This window comes from Rattus norvegicus, chromosome 4, assembly GCF_021556685.1.
Source record: "Rattus norvegicus strain SHRSP/BbbUtx chromosome 4, alternate assembly SHRSP_T2T, whole genome shotgun sequence".
NCBI lineage: Eukaryota > Metazoa > Chordata > Mammalia > Rodentia > Muridae > Rattus > Rattus norvegicus.
In genome coordinates this window covers 39130001-39151322 of record NC_141537.1, presented here as the reverse complement: position 1 = coordinate 39151322, position 21322 = coordinate 39130001, and positions in this window count along the sequence as shown.

Genomic DNA, 21322 nt, shown 5'->3' with positions numbered 1-21322 from the left:
TATCCATATTTTAGTCATCCTTCTTCAGATTCCTGAGGTCCGTGAATTGAATCTTGGGTAATTCGAGCATTTGGGCTAATATCCAATTATCAATGAGTGCATACCATGTGTGTTTTTCTGTAATTGGGTTACCTCACTCAGGATGATATTTTCTAGTTCATTCCAGTTGCCTATGAAGTCATTGTTTTTGATTGCTAAGTAGTAATCCACTGTTTAGATGTACCACATTTTCTGTATCCATTCCTCTGTTGAAGGGCATCTGGGTTCTTTCCAGCTTCTGGTTATTATAAATAAGACTGCTATGAACATAGTGAAACATGCGTCTTTGATGTATGTTGGTGTATCTTTTGAGTATATGCCCAGGAGTGGTATGGCTGGGTCCTCAGGTAGTATAATGTCCAATTTTCTGAGGAACCTCCAGACTGATTTCCAGAGAGGTTGTACCAGTTTGCAATCCCACCAACAAGGGAGGAGTGTTCCTCTTTCTCCACATCCTTGACAGCATCTACTGTCACCAGAGTTCTTTCTATACTTTGGATTACTCCTCTGTCGGATGTAGGATTGGTAAAGATCTTTTCCCAATCTGTTGGTTGCCATTTTGTCCTAATGACAGTGTCCTTTGCATTACAGAAGTTTTGCAGTTTGATTAGGTCCCATTTGTCAATTCTTGATCTTAGAGCATAAGCCATTGGTGTTCTGTTCAGGAAATTTTCCCCAGTGCCCATGTTTTCAAGACTCTTCTCCACTTGGTCTTCTATTATTAGTTCGATTGTACCTGGTTTGATATGGAGGTCTTTGATCCACTTGGACTTAAGCTTTATACAGGGTGATAAGAATGGATTGATTTGCATTATTCTACATCTTGACCTTCAGTTGAACCAGCCACATTTGTTGAAAATTATATCTTTTTTCCTTTGATGGTTTTAGTTCCTTTGTCAAAGATCATGTGATCATAGGTGTGTGGTTCATTTCTGGGTCTTAAATTCTATTCCACTGATCTACTCTGGTACCGTACCGTACAGTTTTTATCACTATTACTCTGTAATAATGCTTGAGGTCACTGTTTTCTCAATTGTACCCTCATAGTTTCTTAACTGTAGTTTCCCTTCCCTTCAGTCCTCCCAATTTCGCACTCCAAGTTCAATCTTCATTAAATTGATATGTTTGCAAGTAATATTTTCAATTTTCATTTTTGTTAGTCTAGATTATAGGGAAAATTTAATGTAGGAACATAACTACTCTGGGAAATGTTCATATCCAAAGATATGATCCATTTGGAACATGTCACACACCTTTAATTCCTCTGATTGGAATATAGAACACCCTTTGCACTCACCTTTAATCCCAAATAATAACTTCTAATTGAGGGTCAGACAAAGTGATGAATCAGCGAAAAAGTTGAAAGAATTAATCAGAGATGGGATATACCCAGCTCTCAGGCAGGAAAGAGAGTCTACTTAGAGCAGTGATAAAAAGAGATTTTCTTTTAGTTTAGTTCAGTTCAGTTGTTGAGTTGAGTTTGGTGTAGTTCAGTTGAATGCAGTTATTCTCAGTTCAGTTCTGAGCAGTTCAGTTCATGGAATTCAGAGGCAGTCTTTCCAAAAAGGCCAACTCAGTCAGAACCTGAAAGAAGCCAATTTGAATCAGTACTCTTGGAGTGGAGTTTGGACCAGAACAGGTGATTAGAACCAGACGACTGGAATTCACAAAGAGCTAGAAAGTGTGAGTTTACATCTGAACATAGAAGATAAAGTCTTCAATGCCCACGTTTACAGAGCACTAGAATAGATGTAGGCTAGAAGGTTCCAGACCTAGGCCTGGGAATACTTACATAGAAACACTGTGGATTCATCCAAAGTCAAGTATTTGAACAACTTTGGTTTGATTCTCATTTCATCCCCTCATCTGAGGAAATAAAGGTGACATTGGTTTTTGGTTGGTTGGTTGGTTGGTTGGTTAGTTTTGTTAGTTTTTTTTACAATAGATAAAACATACTGAACAATTGTGTTTTCTTAGGATCTTGTCATGGATGTTGTATAATGTACTTTAAAACTATTCAATATTGCACATGTGTGTTGCAATAATTAATTTCCTCAGAAATGTATTAATCTCCAAAGTGTTTGTACTATTAAATATATATAAGACTAATACAATTCAAAATTATTAGCTTTTTATGACTTAGATAATACAATGCATATTACATATTTTGACCATGATGATTTTATTTTTCATATTCTAAGTCAATAAATGTAGTCAGACAATAAGGTGTTGCATCATCAATATAGCTATCAGCGTACTCAGATTGTCATAGCATTCTTATCAGTTTAGTAGTATATAATTAATGTCATTTTGATAATTACCAGACAGAATTATTACAACTATCATGAGTGCATCAAAGATATCTGAATGATGTTGGGTAAGTTATAGTACCCTGTTATTTTTGACTGTTTTTTAACACTAGAAATTCAGATGAGTTTTATAATTTTTGTTTTTGTGGGGAGTTTGGTGTGTGTGTGTGTGTGTGTGTGTGTGTGTGAATAATTGTTAATATAGTTTACACCAGTAGACATTTATTTAATCATTTTGTCCTTTTGCAAATTTGTGTGGTTAAATTCTCCACCATATTGTGAGATGAAGCATCTGTTTGGCCACAAAATACCAAACCTTGACATGTTGAGAATGAAGGACAGTACAGATGATCGTGTTCATCTTTCTCTTTGATTCACGATTATTTATCTTCAAATTCGTTTTTCCCTTTACTGGACAGCAATATTTTCAGCTTCCCCATCTACTCATTGTACTTTCTCTTCTTTTACCAAGTTACTCCTTTTCAAGGTCATGGCCTCTTCATCTATGATAATTATTTCCAACATATATACACATGCATTCATATATATATACACTCACACACACACACACACACACACACACACACACACACATATGTGTGTGTGCTACTATTCAGCCCATTTAGAATTTTAATAGTTTACATGTTTTTAGGGTTAACCACTTGGGTTTGAATAGCCCAGAGTGTTTGTCCCAGAAAAAGACTAGTTATTTCTATTCCCACATCTTTTGATTTTTGCTTACACGTACATATTTAGAAGTGGGATTTAGTGACAGTTCCAGAATCAGAGTTGGCATTCAGACTAGTGTTATTATTTGGGTCACATGTAGTTAGTCATATCTTATTGATATCACAAAAGCATCACTTTTATATTCAAACCATTAGTAGTTCCTCTGTGAGCATCTTAGTGATTGTAATGTAGGTTTTCTATTATAACAAACTCTGTTTAATATTGAAAAATATCAGTCTATCCCAAATGCCTGCTATTGACATATCTGAAAAGTTCAATTAGTTGCAACAATAAATATGAAACATAATTTGTAGATAAAACATAATATAGTTTTATTGCTTTTTAAGGTATATTTTACTGGAAATTTTAGCAGATGATTTATAACCTTATATTGATAAATGGATTTATGTTGTATTTAGTCAACCTTCCTAATGCTACTGCCCTTTCATATAGTTCCTCAAGTTGTGGTGACCATTCTACCTAACCACAAAAGCATTTTGTTACTATTTCATAATTGTAATTTTGTTACTGTTGTGAATCATACTATAATTATCTGATACGCAGTATATCTGATAGGAGACTGTCAATGAGGTTGCAGTCTACATTTTGAGAAACACTGGTCTATATGGTCAATGTCCTTTTTAAGACAGCACAGGAAATGCACAGTGGGTGTATCTTGCACATAGCTCTGTGAAGACAGCTGCAACTAATTTTCTAGCATGCACACAGGCAGCCTATGTAGGTTCACTTCTACTATAAAACCACTTTAAAGTGTCTTTGTTCAAGTGTACTAGAGAGCTCTGCCACAGGTTGTGGCCACTAGTAATGTACGTCTGCACGTTTTGCCTAGCATCTCATTTCTTAATGAGTTTTGTCTGCTTTATGGTTGAGTAATTAAACAAATTGTTATAAGTAACTAAAAAATAGAAGCCAAGAAGCCCATATCCACAGCTGGTAGTCTGATATATCAGAAGTTTAATTGCTAAAATTCACAGTCAGGGGCCAAATTATTTATTATTGTTTGCCTAACAGTTACAAATGAGTGGGCAGGTGGAAGTGGCACTTTGGGTACTATGAGCATTCTTTCATAATTGATTTTTCTTCAATCTATCTGCTCAATAGGGGCTAAGTTTCTACAAAATGAGTGAGAATAGCGCATCTTTATAAGCAGAGACTAATCTTCAAAGTATTAAAACTTGTTGCCACAAAAGAGATTTAAATCATATGAACTAGTCTAAATTCTTTCTCCAGAGAATTGCTAGTCAAAGAAAGACAGATTGGGTTCTTGTCTCTGTCAAGTCCCTGAAGAGTACAGCATTTTCACAGACATCATTTCTCTTGAGTGTGAATGAAATTCATATGGTTCTTTCTCCTTTCTAAATAAGGTACTTGAAATTAATACCCAAGCACATCTTTAGGACACTGATCTGCCATCTCCACATGTAGAATCACAGTTTCTTTTCTAATTTTGTCACTAGTTCTAGCACCACATTTCTGTTCTTAGACATTGTTTAATTTTATGTAAAAATCAGCATTTATTTTCATAAAGTCAGCCACTGCATAAAGGAAATTTTAGTCAGCTGCTCACAGCATATAAGAGTCCCAATAAATTCATAGGAAACATACTATACAGTTTCTTAGTTAGAACATAGATATCATAAGAAAATTCTAGCATACAAGTGTATTTGCAGTATGTCTGGTGTAAGAAAAGTACCATACATAAAACTGTTAACAGTAGTTAATACTTGATAAGGATAGCGAACAACCATGTGTTCTCTCATGGTTTGATTGGACTATTCATAACTATTTTAGATAGCACCATTTGGTTATTTTAAAAACTCTTTAGGACCCAGAGTCCACAGTCCTGGTCAGGTATAGCCATTAAATTTTTGACAAAGAAGCCAAAAGAAGAACTTTTAGATAAGACTGCCTCAACATGTGGTACTAGGAAAACTGAAAAAAACATATAGAAGAATAGAACCTGATCCATTTCTGTCAGGATCAACAAAAATCTTAACCAGACAGACAGATAAAAATTTATGCTGTTAGACATATTCTGAAAAAAAATAACCCTAAAAAGTAAAGTAAAGAGTATACATAAAAATAATAGGTGCATGTGAGAACTTTCAGAATAGGACAATAGTCTCTGAGGAAATAAAGACTCCCATGAGATTAAAATGCTTCTATACAACAAGGAATGAAACTCTCAAGTGATAAGCTAACCTGTGTAATAGTATATATGCTTTCCTATATCTATATATGTAGATAGATAGGTATAAACATAGTCAGACATATTTAATAAAAATGGTATCAAGGATAAAAAATAATTTTAAAAGCCTTTGCCTAAATGAAGCAAATAAAACTTTAAATTGTCTATTATTTCAGTCGATGCTCATATATATGTATATATATATGTATATATATATATACACATGTGTGTGTGTGTGTGTGTGTGAGAGAGAGAGAGAGAGAGAGAGAGAGAGAGAGAGAGAGTGAGAGAGAGAGAGAGAGAGAGAGTATAATTTCTACCACAATGGCTATGGTCAAGAAAATATGTGGTAGAAATCAGTTGGCTCAATATGTAATGCCACTTCCTTCAAAGTACTATTATCCAAGTTCAATACCCTGGATCCACATATAAAAATAAAGAAATGACTTTCACAGCTTTTCCTCTGACATTCAAATATGTACTGTGTGCTGTAGGTGTTCAAACAGACATGCACACATGCCACACACACACACACACACACACACACACACACACACACACACACAAACCTGTGTTTAGGCATATAGAAGAATGAATACAGGCCCATACCAATCACCTTTTTACAGAAATAACATTTTTTGCTCCATCTTTATTAACTTCGGTATTTTTTTAATCTATTAACTTGATTTATTTATTTACATTTCGATTTACATTTTTTATTTACATTTCGATTGTTATTCCCCTTCCCGGTTTCCAGGCCAACATCCCCCTAACGCCTCTCCCTCCCCTTCTTTATGGGCTTCCCCTCCCCATACTTCCCCCATTACCGCCTTCCCCACAACATTCACTGGGAGTTCAGTATTGGCAGGACCAAGGGCTTCCCCTTCCGTTGATGCTTTTACTAGGCTATTCATTGCTACCTATGCAGTTGGAGCCCAGGGTCAGTCCATGTATAGTCTTTGTGGTTTAGTCCCTGGAAGTTCTGGTTGGTTGGCATTGTTGTTCATATGGGGTCTCGAGCCCCTTCAAGCTCTTCCAGTTCTTTCTCTGATTCCTTCAACGGGGGTCCCTTTCTCAGTTTAGTGGTTTACTGCTGGCATTCGCCTATGTACTTGCAGTATTCTGGCTGTGTCTCTCAGGAGAGATCTACATCAGGTTCCTGTCAGCCTGCACTTCTTTGCTTCATCCATCTTATATAGTTTGTGGGCTGTTTATGTATGGGCCGCATGTGGGGCAGGCTCTGAATGGGTGTTCCTTCAGCCTCTGTTCTATTTGCCTCCCTATTTCCTCCCAAGGGTATTCGTGTTCCCTTTTTAAAGAAGGAGTGAAGCATTCACATTTTGGTCATCCTTCTTGAATTTCATGTGTTCTGTGCATCTAGGGTAATTTGAGCATTTGGGCTAATAGCCACTTATCAATGAGTGCATACAATGTGTGTTTTTCTGTGATTGGGTTACCTCACTCAGGATGATATTTTCCAGTTCCATCCATTTACCTATGAATTTCATAAAGTCATTGTTTTTGATAGTTGAGTAGATTCCATTGTGTAGATGTACCACATTTTCTGTATCCATTCCTCAGTTGAAGGACATCTGGGTCTTTCCAGCTTCTGGCTATTATAAATAAGGCTGCTATGAACATAGTGGAGCATGTGTCTTTGTTTTATGTTGGGGCATCTTTTGGGTATAGGCCCAAGAAAAGTATAGCTGGGTCCTCAGGTAGTTCAATGTCCAATTTTCTGAGGAACCTCCAGACTGATTTCCAGAATGGTTTTACCAGTCTGCAATCCCACCAACAATGGAGGAGTGTTCTTTCTCCACATCCTTGCCAGCATCTGCTGTCACCTGTGTTTTTTATCTTAGCCATTCTGACTGGTGTGAGGTGAAATCTCAGGGTTGTTTTGTTTTGCATTTCCCTTTTGACTAAAGATGTTGAGCATTTCTTTAGGTGTTTCTCAGCCATTTGGCATTCCTCAGCTGTGAATCCTTTGTTTAGCTCTGAACCCCATTTTTTCATAGGGTTATTTGTGTCCCTGCTGTCTAACTTTGTGAGTTCTTTGTATATTTTGGATATAAGTCCTCTATCAGTTGTAGGATTGGTAAAGATTTTTTCCCAATCTGTTGGTTGCCATTTTGTCCTAACAACGGTGTCCTTTGCCTTACAAAAACTTTGCAGTTTTATAAGGTCCCATTTGTCGATTCTCAATCTTAGAGCATAAGCCATTGGTGTTTTGTTCAGGAATAATATTTTTAAAGGGAAAGAATAATGGAAGAAGTAGGAAGAAAAAGAAGAACTATGAAATTACAATTGCATTATTTTTAAATTACAATAATTTTTCTAAGAAGAAATTCAGGGGAAAGTGATCTGATGGAGAGACCGAGAGAGAGGGAGGGAGTAAGAGAGAGAGAGAGAGAGAAGTCAATGAAGCAAATAGGTTAAAGATAGGGGAAACTCTGGTTTGAATGTATTTTAGGAGAAAAGAATCTATTTTTAATAAAAATTAACAAAAATGACTATAATTGGTGGCAAAGTTACAAGAAATGGAGCCATTTTCGTTGTTCATAATAGTGTAAACTCAAGGAGCTATTATGGAATTCAGTGTGTAAGTTCCTCAAAAACATGAAAAATAGAGTTTTGCTGTAACCAGGCAATATGACTCTTGGACATACATCCACAGACATTCATACTCTACAACAGAGACTTGATCTTCTATATTCATTACAGCTATAGTCACCATACTAAGGAAAGGGAATATTTTTCTTGTTCACCATCTGATGAATGTCTTATGAAAATACCATATGCATATATAATGGAATTATAAGAACTGGTAAATGAAGCATGCAATTATGAAATTTATAAGAATATGAATGTATCTATAAAATGCACTGCACGAGGTAACCAAAATACATAAAAGCTTATTTTCACTTATATGTAGATCATATTTACAAATGTATTCATGTGATTGACAGGGGATGCTGGGTAAAAAATTCAACCACATTCAGCTGTGTTCATACTATAATTACTGGCCAATGTGTCAAGAATAAGTGATTGTGGAGTATCTGTCTTGATAATATCACTTCTCCAATGCTTAGGCAACATTGCAGAAGAGGAAGTGAGAAGAATATAAAACCCAGATGATGGGAGATGCGCAACAGAAAAATTCTTAACGTTACACAGCTATCGAATGTATGAATTCATTACAGCTCTTGTTTGCTGCACAAGGCCTGCATCTCAGGCCTATTATCACTCAATCATAGATGAGGATTGGACTCATGATGAAACCCAAGGTACTGCAGGCAAATTATGACTGTTGACAAAGAGAATTCCATTTTCCTTAGTGGTATATCTTTCTCCAGTATCTTACTGAAGTCTATAATCAATTAAGTATACCATATAGCCAAGTGATGTTTTCATAAGTACACTCAGATGTTTATAGCATGATAAAATTGCCTAACAGTACATTTTTCAGTAAGTATCTTTGCCAATAACTGATTGATTGATTCACATTGGAAAATTACATTATCTTAAAGATAGGAAGTGGTGGCACCTGTCATTAATCCAGCACTCAGAAGGCAGAGGCAAGTGGATCGTGGAGTTTGCAGCCAACCTGCTCTGCTGAAGTGTTCAAGGAAAACCAGAGCTACAAACAAACTCTAACTCAAAAAGAAAAAGAAAAAAAAACTATCTATTAATACCAGATTAAGATATATGTAAAATGTATATGTTTACCATACAAAATGTGATGATTTAAGTAGGCATAAATTATGAAATGATTGGTCCACCATAATAAACAATATCAATTGCCCCATGTTGTTCACATTTCCCTTCACAATTTTGCTCTTAGTCATTAATCATCTCATATTTAAGGTATAATTTCTTAGTAAATTTTAAGCATACAAGAGTTTTATTAAATGTGATCAACATATTAAATTCCACAGAGTTATTTGTACTTCAGAATCAACATAGATGTCTCACTTACTTTTTATTACGATGAGAAGAATATGATCAATGAGCATCTAGGTTACCTAATTTATATTAAATTATTATTTTTCTTAACTACTAAAATGAAAATGACCTTAATTTGTAGGAAGGAAAAAATAGAAAGAGAAAAATAGAAAAGACCATTATGTTTTAAGTGTTTCAGAGGATGGCCTTATCTGACATCAATGGAAGGGAAGGGAGGCTTGATGTCACAACTTAAGGGGATGATAGAGGGGTGAAACAGAAGTGGGTGAATGGGCAGAGGAGAACCCTCATAAAGAAAAAGGGAGAAGGAGAAAGGGAATTGGATGGGGGATTGTGGAGGAGTAACAAGGTAGGGGATATCATTTGAAAGGTAAACAAAAAAATAAAAGATTTTAAAACATTGTACGTTTATATATTTGTTTTTTATAACAAAAAGTTAATTTTAAAAATTTTTCAGTAAACACAAAGGTTATTGTTTTACAAGGTGATATTTATGTATGATATTAAATAGCATCTTTCAGTGAGTGCTAAACAATTCTGCAGAGAGGAATCTCGAATGGCTGAGAAGCACTTAAAGAAATGTTTAACATCCTTAGTCATCAGTTAAATGCATATCAAAACAGCACCGAGATTCTACCTCACACCAGTCAGAATGGCTAAGATCAAAAACTCAGGTAACAGCAGATGCTGGCAAGAGTGTGGAGAAAGAGGAACACTCCTCCATTGTTGGCGGAATTGCAAGCTGGTACAACCACTTTGGAAATCAGTCTGGCAGTTCCTTAGAAAACTGGACATAGTACTAGCTGAAGTCACAGCTATACCACTCCTGGGCATATACCCAAAAGATGTTCCAACATATAACATGGAAATATGCTCCACTATGTTCATAGCAACTTTATTTATAATAGCCCAAAGCTGGAAAGAACCCAGTTATCACTCAACAGAAGAATGGAAACAGAAAATGTAGTACATTTACACAATGGAGTACTATTCAGTTATTAAAAACAATGACTTCATGAAATTCTTAAGCAAATTGATGGAACTCACAAAAGATCACACATGGTATGCCCTCACTGATAAGAGGATATTAGTACCAAAACTCTGAATACCCAAGATACAATTCACAGACCACATGAAGCTCAAGAAGACAGAAGACCAAAGAGTGAATGCTTCAGTCCTCCTTGGAAGGGGAAACAAAAATATTCCCAGGAGGAAATACAGAGACAAAGTGTGGATCAGAGACTAAAGAAAGGCCATACTGAGACTGTCTCACCTGGGGATCCACCAAACCCAGACACTATTGTGGATGACAAGAAGTACTTGGTGACAGAAGCCTGATATAGCTGTCTCATGAGAGCCTCTGCTAGAGTCTGACAAATGCAGGGGTGAATGCTCACAGCTAAACATTGGACTTAGAATGGTGTCTCCAATAGTGAAGTTAGAGAAAGGACTGAAGGAGCCAAAGGGGTTACCAACCCCATAAGAACAACAATAATAACCAACCAGACCCCCTAGAGTTCCCACTGAACCACCAACCAAAAAGTACATATGGAGCAACCCCTGGCTACAGATGTAGCAGAGGATGGCCTTGTTGGGCATCAATGGAAGAAGAGGCCCTTGGTCTTGTGAAGGCTTCATGCCCCAGTGTAGGGGAATGCCAGGGTGGGGAGGTGGGAGGGAATGGGTAGTTGGGTGGGAGAGCACCCTCACAGAAGCAGGTGGAGGGTGTATGGGAAAGGGGATTTCTGGAGGAGAAACCAGTAAAGGAGATGACCTTTAAAATGTACATAAAAATATCTAATAAAAAAAGATAAACTTAATTTCAAACTTGATTTAATATTGTTAATAAGCCCATTAACTGTCCATTTAAATTCACAAGTAAAAGTGTAACAATTAAAACATACTCCACATCCATTGTTTTATTATTAAACACTACACTGTTGAAAATGTTTAGAAGTTAAATAAAGTAATGGAAAGATTTCTCAGCACTTAAGAGTACTGACTTCTCTTCCAAAGTTCATGAGTTGACTCACAGCATCCATCAATGGCTAACAACCAGTTTTATCTCCAATTCCAAGAAATCCAATGCCTTCTTTGGACCAGAGTGGTCCACTAACTATTTGCTGTACATAGATATACATGTGGCCCAATACTCATATACATGTAATATAATAAAGCTCAATATCAATTCAATTATTTAATGCAATTATCATTATTGATTATTTTAGAGTGACATACAGTTTATCCTGACAATATTTATCTCCTGTTTCATCACATTACCCACTCTTGCCTGAACAACCCACACCTTCTTTTTTCTTTCTCTGATTGTTACTTACATACATACTTATAGATTAGTACAGAAATACAACGTGCTGATTCCATTTAACATTGCTTTTATGGATATGATTTTAGAGCAAATCCCTTGGCATTGGATAATCAATTAGGTGGATCATGCTTTAGGATTACTCATATTTTCTTTCCTTTATGCTTGATACAGTAATTTTATCAAAAGGTGGAGACTTGTCAAATCCCCCCCCTTTTTTTGAATAGGAAAAATGATTGGTCTTCTTTTCTTTTTTTAATTTTATTTTTCTTGGATATTTTATGCATTTACATTTTAAATGTAATCTCCTTTCCAAACCCGCTCTTTCTCCCCCTGCTTCTATGAGGATGTTCCCATTCCTACCCACCCACTCCAACTTCAACATCCTGGCATTACCCTACATTGTGGAGAGTTCTGAAGGACAAAAACACCAGCCAATGAGTATGGGACCCATGATTCTAGTCACATATGTAGCAGTGGATGGAATTCCCCTTCTTTGCATTAGTATGTCACCTGGTATATTTGTTTGGATGTTGTTATTATTGTTTTGTTTGTTTCATTGTTTTCCTTTGAGACTATCTGGTTAATCTTTTATGGCAACAGATTCTGTGTCCTGGAGACAGTACATATTCTCTCAGGAGAATCCTTGGCTCTTTGACTCTGAAACACTTTGTGCCTTCTGTTCCTTGAGGAAAGCCTTTATCATAACAATTAGGGCTGGTCATCTCATGGCCAGTAATGCAGTGCATTTTAGCCATTTTTGCTTTCTATAATTATCTCTATCTGCTTCAAAAGGAAGCTTCTTTGATAATGGGTGTAACTAAAGTTTTCAACAAATTTCATGTAACTAAATTTATAGACACTACTTTTGCTTGACAAATAAAATTATGAAAAAGACTTGCTAGTATATCGTTAAATGTTTTACTGATAAATCTCATCAATATTGGAAGTTCATATGTTTTAAATGTGTTTTCTCACCTTCTTTTCAATAGATGTATTCATGTGTATGTTTATGCAGTTGTAAAGTAGAAAGTTTTTTCTTTCACAGTTTTGGAATAAATTTATAAAAACAAATAATTCTTATTCGTAACATACCGCAACAATACAGATTGAAGTAATAAGTGTTTTACTAATTCCTAAATATAATGACACTAAAAAGATAAATCCTATATTGTACAGACAGAAACACAAATACAACCTTCCACCTTTGTATTTTTCCCAAAGAAGCTGTCAGGTGGATGGTGATCACAGAGTCATCTTCAGGTGCATAATTTAAATATGTGACATATTTTAAAGTATCACAAATGTTTCAAGAGAAAAGCTTCACATCTCTGGGAAAGTTTCTGAATCAGGTGGCAGATTTATTGCTCATCCTCCAATAGCTAAAGACCCATTCGATTTGTCAAAGCTCAGTATCATTGCTATTTCCCACGTACATAGTCTTGTGTATCAAGTCAAGGCTAACAATGCTACCATCCTTGGAAGAAAGGCAAAATGCATGGAATTTTTCTAAAAGCACTACTACAAAGGGATTTATATCATGTCAATGATCCATTCTTTTCCATCTTCTTACATATGTGTAAAAAAAGAATTAAAAGTAAGTTTGCAGTTATTTGTGTATATTATATCATGAGGGGTTCAAAAGAACAGCTTGTATCTGTTTGCTGAGTTTTATATTTACATCTAGAAAATAATGCATTAAAGCATTATTAGTTCGGGGATCTCTTTACTTACTTTGTGTCAACAGACCATGATTCAAGTTGCCTCTTGAAAGAAAAGCGGTGATATGCTCTGAATATAGAGAAAGAAAATGACCTGAGATGCCAGAAAAATATGAGCTACAACTATTCTCATTCTGAAAAGTTTATAACATTAGTTATAGAATGTCAGGAAAGAGGTAATTTGAAGGTCTTTCAGAGCTGTAAGAAAGAGTGGAGTGCTATGAAACCCTGTCCTCTGAATAGCTCGTGGTCCTGATAATAGTAAATATACAAAAGTCGTGACTACCTGCATGAAAATGAAAAACAAGAAAGGAAAAGATGAAGAAAATAAGTATGGTTAAGAAATAAGGGAGAGGGGAAGGCAGAACATGAAGCTAAGAAGGGGACTGGTTTCAAATCAGATAGGTCAGAGGTAGTCAGAAGGAAGAGCATTGTCAGCGAATGTGACCACAATGTATTGTACACAAGTATGAAAATTTCAAAATAATAATTAAAATAAATGTTAAGTCCAGAGAGGTAGCTCAATTGCTAGATGATTTTTTTTTGTAATAAAAAAAGACTGAAATCTAATGCCCAACAGTTAGGTTAAAAAATAAATAAAAAAAAAGCAAAAACAAAACACCAAAACAAAAACAAAAACAAAAAAGCGGTATGAGGAGCATGGTGGTAGCCCAAGCATTTAATCCCACCACTTTCATAGACAGAGTGATCTATGGAGTAAATTCCAGAATATCCAGGGCTATATTGAGAAGCCAAAACAAACAAATAAACCAATAAACCAAACAAATGAACAAATAAAATCCCAAACCAAACAACATAAAACAAACATAAACAAAATCAAAAGTGCCAGGAATAGTAGTATGTTCTTCTAATCCCAGCAATGTGGGAAGGAGAAAGGAAGATCCCTGTAATTCAATAGTTTACCCTAATGTGCAAGCATCAATCCCAAGAGGAGAGCCTATCTCAATAAAAAACCTAAGCAATAAAATTTGAGGAGATGCCTATGCGCAAACATAGATGTGCTTATATATGTGTACAGGAACATTTACATTTTGTACATACACCATTGCATATATACACATAACATATACACATAAAGTATATATATAAACATATGCATGTTTGTATTTATATATGTACACATATATATTACTTGATGAACTTAGAATTTTTGTATTGTAAGAATTTATATGAAAACTTTTTTTCATGTTCTTCAAGTATTGTGTTGTGGCACTGTACACACTGAAATGAAAATAAAATTATTCACTTCTCTTTATGATGAAGAAAGAGTGAATTATAGCAAATTGTAATTTTTCTTCCATTTTTACTGGTTTTTTTGTTTTTTTGTTCTGTTTGTTTGTTTTGTTTTTTTGTTCCAGAGTTTTTCTGTGCAGCTATGGCTGCCATGGCTGGTCTATAACTTACTTTGTAGATCAGTCTGGCTTTGAAATCATTTATCTGCTTGCTTCTGCCTCTAAAGCTTTGGTATTCAAGGTATGTGCTCTGACCATCTAGCCATAAATTGCATATTTTCTATTTCACGATGTAATCATATGCACTAAAATTCTGTTGTCATTTAAGATATAGCAGATAAGTTAGTAGTACACTCTACAGTCAGAGACAATTCTAGATATGAATGTGTTGTCTTATTAATTTTTCTGCTTAAGTCTGCTTATCTGTCTCCTTCCATTGGTTTCTCTCATTTTACTGTCTCCATGCTTGCTCACTTGGCAAATTTATTTGATGTTAGCTTGGGAAGACATGACATTGAGTACCTTAAACAAAAGAAATTTATTTCCTCTCACATCTGGCCTTTGAAAATATTTGCCTCAAATACCACACTGGGATATCCTGAGGACCATTTTCCCTTTCTGACAGAGAGCTACTAGAGCCATCCTCTCACTAGGTCTCGCAGGGGAAGAGAGAACAAACTGATCTCTGAAGTCCTAAGATTTCAACTCCTGCCAGTCAGGTCTATATATCTATGCAGTAATCTATGTTTAAAAATATTATTAAAGGCCATGTGTCAAGGCATATATGAAAGCTTGTTTTATTGTTCAATTAATCAACACTAATTCTTCTATAAGTTACACCTGATATGAAACTCTGCTACTTGCATTCTCTTTCTTTTCTATACTATGCTAGATGCTTTAGAGTTGTTTGTTTGTCCGGAACTTCCTTCCTCTCTGGGCAGCAGGCTGCATCTTATCTCAGGACATATTTCACTTCATCCACAATTTGGGACCATCTTCACTATTGATGATGCTGCACAAGTGTCATTCTGATGCCTCCATGAGCAGATTCCAGAAAATTTCATAGTTTTTTCCCCCCAAATCCCTTAGGTAAGGTTGCCACTGGGTACTGCCTCTCTGAATATTACCCATAGTCAGACGACCCTAAGTAAAGTATGGCGATCCCAAAGCAGGCACTTTACCTGATAGCATTTATTCATTTCTATTTACTGATACAATGATTTGCTATAGACAGAGGGACTTAAAATAATCATTAAAATGTGCAGGTTTTTTGTTTGTTTGTTTGTTTGTTTTTTGTCCCTCTGAGCAAAATTGTATGTTGGTGTGCTCCATTTTCTTCTGGAATTCTAGTGTAAAATCATGATTTTTTTTATTTTCCAGTCTCTATGGGGGTATATATTGTTGACCAATATTTTTGTTTATCACCTTTAGGAAAAGGTAAGAATGCTTTGGATTGCATTAACATTGTGCCTCTTTTTGTGACTAATTTTAAAGCACTCATTTACTTTTTCCTTTCCATTTTGTAAATTCTCAAAGGAAAAGGCAACAAACAGATATGTAATTACATTGGTTTGTATTGGTTTTACTGTATCTGTGTGTGTAAAATCTGAACTGCTCTGATTTTTGCAACCATGGCAGACACACACACACACACACACACACACACACACACACACACACGAGAGAGAGAGAGAGAGAGAGACAGAGACAGAGACAGAGAGAGAGACAGAGAGACAGAGAGAGACAGAGAGAGACAGAGAGAGACAGAGACAGAGAGTCAGAGACATACAGAAATATACAGAGACACAGGACACAGACACACAGAGAGGTGTAATTCTATTCTATAGTTGTACATAGAAATGGTGCAATCATTTAAGTTTTAATTTAGAAATACCTTAACCTAAATGGTCTTTTACTACTTTTGACTTTCAAGAATAATTTAAGTTTCCTATAACATTGTCACTTTTAATATTAAAATCAAGGACTCATTACCTTCCTAGAGGGATAATCATTACCTTACACTCTCTGACCCATCTTATTTTCTCATAATATTGTATAAACAGCAGTCACGTTGTACTCAAAAACAAAATCAGCAGCTGGATCTTGGGAATTTACTATTCCCAGAGAATTCAGTAATGTAGACATATATTTGAAATTATTCCAAATTTATCAACATGCTTAGCTTCTCAGTGTCACATATCACTACAAGTGCCCTAGGGACAAAAGTACACTCAGAACGACTAGACTTTGGTTTAATAAATTATCTAACATGCTCCATTCCACCGCTATATTACACATATTCATGCCTTAGAATAAAAAATATACTTTGCATTTTTGTTCAATTTTGAAAGCACACACTATATGAGAAAACTAACGTAAAGTTCTTTTCTCACAGAGGAGGCCTAAGAAAATACTAATAAAAGGAATGGACTTCCTGACATTAATTTCACAATATAGAAAATATATTGATGTTATAGCAAGAATAAACATAATTATACAATCATCAAAATATTTTAGTGCTATTTTTAAATATAAAGGTCTGATAATAACTTGATATATCAGCACATATGCCCACATAATTAATATGAGAATTAAGCAAATCATATGTTACATTGTCTGTATTTACCTAACAAATTGGAAGAACCACATATATATTTGAAACAAAGAATAGGTAATATTTAAGAGACAGAATTTCATCTGGAATAACAAAAAACCCAGGATAGCTAAAGCTATCCTCAACAATAAAAGGACTTCAGGGGGAATCACTATGCCTGAACTCAAGCAGTATTACAGAGCAATAGTGATAAAAACTGCATGGTATTGGTACAGAGACAGACAGATAGACCAATGGAATAGAATTGAAGACCCAGAAATGAACCCACACACCTATGGTCACTTGATTTTTGACAAAGGAGCCAAAACCATCCAATGGAAAAAAGATAGCATTTTCAGCAAATGGTGCTGGTTCAACTGGGGGGCAACATGTAGAAGAATGCAGATCGATCCAGGCTTATCACCCTGTACAAAGCTTAAGTCGAAGTGGATCAAGGACCTCCACATCAAACCAGACACACTCAACCTAATAGAAGAAAAACTAGGGAAGCATCTGGAACACATGGGCACTGGAAAAAATTTCCTGAACAAAACACCAATGGCTTATGCTCTAAGATCAAGAATTGACAAATGGGATCTCATAAAACTGCAAAGCTTCTGTAAGGCAAAGGACACTGTGGTTAGGACAAAACGGCAACCAACAGATTGGGAAAAGATCTTTACCAACCCTACAACAGATAGAGGCCTTATATCCAAAATATACAAAGAACTCAAGAAGTTAGACCGCAGGGAAACAAATAACCCTATTAAAAAATGGGGTTCAGAGCTAAACAAAGAATTCACAGCTGAGGAATGCCGAATGGCTGAGAAACACCTAAAGAAATGTTCAACATCTTTAGTCATAAGGGAAATGCAAATCAAAACAACCCTGAGATTTCACCTCACACCAGTGCGATTGGCTAAGATCAAAAACTCAGGTGACAGCAGATGCTGGCGAGGTTGTGGAGAAAGAGGAACACTCCTCCATTGTTGGTGGGATTGCAGACTGGTAAAACCATTCTGGAAATCAGTCTGGAGGTTCCTCAGAAAATTGGACATTGAACTGCCTGAGGATCCAGCTATACCTCTCTTGGGCATATACCCAAAAGATGCCTCAACATATAAAAGAGACACGTGCTCCACTATGTTCATCGCAGCCTTATTTATAATAGCCAGAAAATGGAAAGAACCCAGATGCCCTTCAACAGAGGAATGGATACAGAAAATGTGGTACATCTACACAATGGAATACTACTCAGCTATCAAAAACAACGAGTTTATGAAATTCGTAGGCAAATGGTTGGAACTGGAAAATATCATCCTGAGTGAACTAACCCAATCACAGAAAGACATACATGGTATGCACTCATTGATAAGTGGCTATTAGCCCAAATGCTTGAATTACCCTAGATCCCTAGAACAAACGAAACTCAAGACGGATGATCAAAATGTGAATGCTTCACTCCTTCTTTAAATGAGGAAAAAGAATACCCTTGGCAGGGAAGGGAGAGGCAAAGATTAAAACAGAGACTGAAGGAACACCCATTCAGAGCCTGTCCCACATTTGGCCCATACATATACAGCCACCCAATTGGACTAGATGGATGAAGCAAAGAAGTGCAGACCGACAGGAGCCGGATGTAGATCGCTCCTGAGAGACACAGCCAGAATACAGCAAATACAGAGGCGAATGCCAGCAGCAAACCACTGAACTGAGAATAGGTCCCCTATTGAAGGAATCAGAGAAAGAACTGGAAGAGCTTGAAGGGGCTCGAGACCCCAAAAGTACAACAATGCCAAGCAACCAGAGCTTCCAGGGACTAAGCCACTACCTAAAGACTATACATGGACTGACCCTGGACTCTGACCCCATAGGTAGCAATGAATATCCTAGTAAGAGCACCAGTGGAAGGGGAAGCCCTGGGTCCTGCTAAGACTGAACCCCCAGTGAACTAGTCTATGGGGGGAGGGCGGCAATGGTGGGAGGGTTGGGAGGGGAACACCCATAAGGAAGGGGAGGGGGGAGGGGGATGTTTGCCCGGAAACCGGGAAAGGGAATAACACTCGAAATGTATATAAGAAATACTCAAGTTAATAAAAAAAATAATAATAATAGAATGAAAAGTGAGAACACAAAATAAAATATATATAGAAACAAAAAAAAAAAAGAGACAGAATTTCAATTTTTTCTCGATATTTGAAAGAAACTTTCCAAATAGTTTCCCCAAAACATTACACATTCCTATCTGAAAAAAATCCATTTAAATATTCTGAGAAGTACTAGTCCTTTAAGATTTGTAAATGAGTCAAGCTTTTGATCTCTAGCATACTAAATTTTGCTAGGTTCTTCTCATAAGAAGTAAAAATGGAGAAATACTACAATAAACATTTATGAGCTGAATAGAAAGTCAAACCTGTACTATTAACATTTTATCTAGTATTCTATCCTATATAGAATCATTTCATTTTGGAAATGAGCTCCTTAAGATTATAAAAGTAAATAAAATTTACAAACTCAAGATGTAAAGGACTCATAAAGCCCAAGAAGTTTCTAAAACCATAAAGATTAAAACACATATTGGTAAAAAGGATGGTGGTGATGATGATGATGATGATGATGATGATGATGATGATGATGATGATAAAATGTCTCCTAGTGATATTCTGCTGTATCCTAGATCAATGCCTTATTCACTCATCATTATGGAAGCTTCCTTCTTCAGGGAACAAATGCACAGACCCACAGTCAGACATTAGAGTAGGGCCATGAAAGACACACTTCATCAAAGCCACATGAAAAAAGAAGCAGACAGAATCTAGCAGACAGAGGGGATAGCAGAAACAAGGAGAACAAGAGCCTGTAAGTCAACTGAGTAAAGTTCATAGGAACTCACAGAGACTAAAGTAGCAAGCATGGGCCTAAAAAGATCTATAGCAGGTACTTACAGCTTTAAGGTGAGCATGATTATGGGAACTCCTGGGTGTATGAGGAGTGGGTTTCTGATCATTGTGCTTTTCTTTGGTGTCTTTTCCTTCCTTCTCCAAATTCAATATGATTTTTTTATCATATTACATTTTGTTTTATGTTTTGTTGCTGTCACTTAGAAGCCTGCTCTTTTTTAATGAGAGACAGAAAGTGAGTATATTCAGATGTGAGGAGAGGTAGTGAGAGGGATTGGGAAAAGAACAAGGGCAAACTAAGGATACATTAGATGAGGAAAACAAATCTACTATCAATAAAATGAAAAATAAACTACTACTACTACTACTACTACTACTACTACTAATAATAATAATAGTAATAATAATAATAATAATAATGGTAATATATATTTAAGACCCCTCTCCAAAGTTATGTAAGCATTAGAAATTTCTCAAGAGGAGTTTCCAACCTTCTGAGCTATATGTATGTAATGTTGGGATCTCCAAGGCAATTTGTGGTGAACTTGATGTATGTGTGTGTGTGTGTGTGTGTGTGTGTGTGTGTGTGTGTGTGTATGCAGATGCTTTCTTTGAGATTTCTTTATATCTTTTAAGTAAAATATTACCCATATGCATTATGGATTTTTTGCTAGGTAGTTAAGTGACCCCAGAATAATTTTGTTATAGTATTAGAGTTTAGTTACAACTATAATAAACAAAATATTTCAGACAGTGTCTAATTTGAGAAAATATATTTTGCAAATAGTTTAGTAACATCCTAAGGTACCCTAGTTAAATTTATGAGAGCCAATTTATAAGGCAGAGAAATATTATAAAATTAGCAACCCTTGCTTTATGGAATAACTGTATTGTGGGGTAAACATTTCTTCTGGTTAATTTTTGGTTGGCATTGAACATTCAGGGTCAGTTTCAAGATGAGGAAAACAGAAACAATGAAGCCTAAAAAGGAATGGTGCTTTCTTTGATTCTGATTATTGAGAAATTTAATAGACCTTGAAACAATCATGTTTTGTTGGCATCATCCAATAAAGTGTAAGAAAAGTTAGATGATATATTAAAATGTTTTTCTAAATAGATTTTAGATAAATACATGAGGACTTCATATCAAACCAGAAACACTCAAACTAATAGAAGAAAAAGTGTTGAAGAGTCTTGATCACATGGGCACTGGAAAAAATTTTCTGAACAAAACACCAATGGCTTATGCTCTAAGATCAAGAATCAACAAATAGGACCGC